The sequence below is a fragment of the Lemur catta genome, chromosome 15 (assembly GCF_020740605.2).
Source record: "Lemur catta isolate mLemCat1 chromosome 15, mLemCat1.pri, whole genome shotgun sequence".
NCBI classification, from domain to species: Eukaryota; Metazoa; Chordata; class Mammalia; order Primates; family Lemuridae; genus Lemur; species Lemur catta.
Window position 1 is genome coordinate 54,289,899 of NC_059142.1, and position 4,043 is coordinate 54,293,941.

General features: G+C 58.5%; 1 long non-coding RNA gene across 2 annotated transcripts; it reads left to right on the forward strand.

Moving 5' to 3' along the window:
* The first annotated feature begins 274 nt into the window (after positions 1-274).
* Positions 275-1,864, forward strand: LOC123620153. 2 transcript variants are annotated; one of them, XR_006728779.1, is made up of 3 exons: positions 275-458; positions 1,153-1,261; positions 1,371-1,864. It is a non-coding gene; the product is annotated as an uncharacterized LOC123620153 (long non-coding RNA). The 2 variants fall into 2 exon arrangements; XR_006728778.1 differs by having other exon boundaries at positions 1,530-1,864.
* Positions 1,865-4,043: the final 2,179 nt, after the last annotated feature.

The window sequence follows — 4,043 nt, forward strand, 5'->3', positions numbered from 1 at the left end:
GGTCCAGTCTAGATGTCCCTAATCACACAGCCCAAACTCCATTCTCTCATTCATTCCTTCATTCGGCAAATGATAACGCACTCACACACTCCAGGTAACCTTGCCAGGTGCTCAGAATTCAGAGGAGAGCAAGGCCTTGCCCTGGGGGGACTGAGTCCTGCCACCTCTCTTCACTGCTGTGTGCCTGCTATGGTGTGGTGTCCCCCAAATTCATATGCTAGAACCTAACACCCAATGTAATTGTGTTAAGAGGCAGGGCTTTGGGGAGGTGATTAAGTCAGGAGGACTCCGCCCTCACAAATGGTGTGTGTGCCCTTATAAAAGAGGCTTGGGAGAGCCCGTTTTCTCCTTGCGCCCTGTGAGGACACAGCAAGAAGGTGCTATCCGAGAGGGATGAGCCCTCCCCAGACTCCGAATCTGCCGGTGCCTTGATCTTGGACTTGCCCACCTCCAGAACTGTGAGCAACAAATTTCTGTTGTTTGTAAATTACCCAGTCTGGGTATTTTGCCACAGCAGCCTGAGCGGACTAGGACAGTGGCCTTCGCTCAGCCTCTCTCAGTCTGTCACCCCTGGCTGGGACCTGCCCGGGCTCTGACCTCCCCACCGACCACAGCCTCACCACAAGCAGGCCCCGTGGAGCAGGGGGCCCCCTGGCTTCGGCACCTGGGGCCACACCATCTGTCACTAACCTAAATAGACCACAACCAGTGCTAAGCTGGGGTGCTCTTTATAGACTTCACCACCTTCTTAAAAAACAGAACATTACTATGTTTTGTTTTCCATTTAGAAAAGAAAAACTTGCTCATTATTTTAAAAATGGAAACATTACAGAAATAGGTGATGTGGAAAGTGAAACCTTCCCTTCCCCCGCCAAGCCTCTGTCCCTCTCCTCTTCCTCCCTGGGGGCTCAGCCTGCCACGGCCACGAGCCTTGCTGTGCAGGTTGTTCATGACACTGCTGCCTTCCAGATCATTCTCCTATAAATAGGTAGTAACATATAGGTTGCTTAAGTAAAAGCAGATCTGTATTAGTGGGGGTTCTCCGGAGAAGTAGAACCAATAGGAGGGGGCGTGTGTGTGTGTGTGTGTCTGTGGGGGGGGACAGAGGGATTTATTCCAAGGAATTGGCTCACACAGTTCTGGAACTGGCAGGTCCAAAACCCGCAGGGTGGGCTGGCAGGCTGGAGACCCAGGGATGAGCCCGTGCCACGGTTCGAGCGCAAAGGCCGGCGGCCGCACGGTTCCATCTTGCTTGGGGGAGGTAAGTCTGTTTGTTCTGTTCAGGCCTTCAGATGGGATGGGGCCCACCCACACTGTGGAGGGCAATCCACGTGACTCAGATGTTAACCTCATCCAAAACTCCCTCACAGAAACATCCAGAACGATGCTTGACCACACATCTCGGCACGGTGGCCCAACCAAGTTGACACATGAAATTAGCCATCACAGGGTCATTTATGCAGATGTTTGGCAATTCGCCCCTGGCCCTGAGTGACGAGTGTGAACACCTTTGTGTGTCGGCCCTGCAGCTGGTTGGCTCCCGGTGACGCAGTCCTGTCGAAGGTGGTGTCGCTATTCTCGTTCCGGCTGCCAGGGCTCCCGAAGCAGCGAGTCTCCACGCCTGCTTCGCCCCCACGCGCCCGGGAATGTGAATATGCCCGGCCACCCTCAAAAAGGAAGAGGATTCATTCTTTCAAACAGACAAAGCTAGTTTTCGTTCACTCGTGGCCCCAGGAGAGTTTTCTGCACACCTGTCACGTGCTAGTCATCATGCTGGGTACAGGGATGCAGCTTTGAACATCAAACAGCCCTGCCGTGTGGAGCTTTGTGACAACTACGTGTAATAAATGATGTCTGCACGTGACAATGTTATGCAGAAAAATAAGACAGGGCATGAAGATGGGGAACGCGGTGGGTGGTCAGGGCAGGCCTCTCCAAGATGACCGTGGGGCACAGCCTGAGTGAGCCACGTGGAGGTGCGGAGGGAGAGCATTCCGGCGGAGGGAGGTCAGGTGGCGGGAACGGAAATAATGAGCGTAGGAGGGTGGAGATGGCCCAGAGGGTGCTCTGAGCACGATGGAAGGCACAGAGCGTCTCCCACAGGGACGTGACTTGCTCTGACTCACTTGCGAAGGTGACCACTCGGGCCTCTGTAGGTCCTAGGATGACCCCAAGGGTTTTGGGGGACCGTGGAATTGGCATCATGGAGGGGAGACTTGGTTGGGAGCAGTTTTGTGGAAAGGGGGTGGGGGTCTCTGAGCGGGGTGGGCTGCATCTGAGATGCCAGGTAGACCCCCAGGGGCAGGGGTCGGGGCACAGCCGAGCATGTGAGGCGCAGGCTGGGAGGAGAGGCTGCCCGTGACCTCGGGATCCGCTCAGCCTGCCCTGGCGATGACTCAGTCTCTTGTCACATGTCCCACCCCAGGTCCCCTGCCCGGGAGAAGCCCCGCAGTGGGTGCCCTCTCCCCTGGTCCCCACCTTTGCTTGTCTCTGGGGACTCTAGGCCTTTCTCCAAGCCCATCTTCCCGGATCTTATCCAGCTCCTGCTCATAACTCTGTCCCCTCCCTGGGCTTCCATCTTCTCCTCTGGCAAAAAGGGACTCACCTTGACTCTATTTAAGCTCCTCTAATTAGATGGGGGGCGGGGTGTATTTCAGCCAATGTCCTCATGGGACAGGTTTCACAGGGACCACTAGATGGGCAGTGGGGGGTAGGGACAGGACAAGCCTATGTCCCAAGCCAGAGTTGGGGACAAGCTGGCCACGTGAACATCAGGGGGGCTGCTCCTTTTCTGGGGGATCAGTTCGGGCGGGTGGCTGCCCTGGAGGTGGCACCACTGGGCCCTGGTGGGATGGGAGCCAGTGGGCTTCCGGGAAGGGAAGCTAAAGATACCCCCTTCCCGGCATGGCCCTGAGAGGACAGGGATCCAGTTCCCCTCCTGCTGTCGCCAGGGGCAGGGGTGGTGGCCCCGAGTGCCCTGCAGCAGCTGTGTGGGGCTGCAGCTGGCACTGGGCACCTGTGGGCCGCTGGGCGAAGGCAGGGAGGGTGGGCGCATTACTGGGAGCCGGCCGGCTCTGTCTGTCTCTGCCAAGTTGCCCACTGCATTCTTCGGCCTCCTATTTCCAGGCAGTCTCTGGGAGAGTCCCGGCCTGGCCTGCCCCGAGTCCGGTGCCCGCGTGGAGGGTGACCTGAGCTGTTGCTCGGGGCAGTGGCTGAGGGGGGCGGGGCCTAGGCGGGACGCTGTCAGGGGAACCGGGCTCCTGGGGGGCGAGGGCCACCTCTCTCCGAGTCTGCCTGGGTGCTCAGGTGGCCTGGGGAGGGGAGGGGTGTGTGTACACACCACAACATGTATGTGCAGGTGTGAGTGCTTGTGTGCATGTGAGGGCTGTGCACGTGTATGTGGGCACAACTGCAGGTGGCCGCATCAAGACCAGGGGTCACGGGCCTGCATTTCCCCGAGTTTTGCAGGATGTGTGGGTGATCTCGAAGGCTGTGCGGTGCCCCCGGGGTTCACCTGCTCTGCAGGACAGCGGCACAGGCAGCCCACGACCTGAGGGGGCCCCCAGGATGTCTCCCGGGACCTCGACTGGGGGTCTCGGGCTCCGCTGCGCCGGCCGCCCCCATCCCAGGACAGCGAGAAGCCAGGGTTGGGACCAGCAGCCTGCGCCCCGCACTCTGGTGGTCCCCGTGGACACGGAGGCCGGTGCCTGGGTTTTTTTGTTGTTTTTATTTAATTATTTTTATTGTGGTCAAATATACATCACATAAAATTTACCACTTTTGCCACTTTTTGGTGAACAGGTCAGTGGCATTAAGCACATCACACTCTCGCGCAGCCGTCACCACCGTCCTCCCCGAGCCTCTTCCCATTCCCAGACTGAAACTCGGCACCCACGAAACGCTGAGCCCCCGCCCCCGCCCCCGCCCCCGGCCCGCACCCTCGTGCCAGTCTCTGCCTCTGTGAATGTGACCACTCTGGGGACCGCGTCAGCAGCGGGGTCACACAGCACCTGCCTTTCTGCGTGTGCTTGCGTCACTCAGCG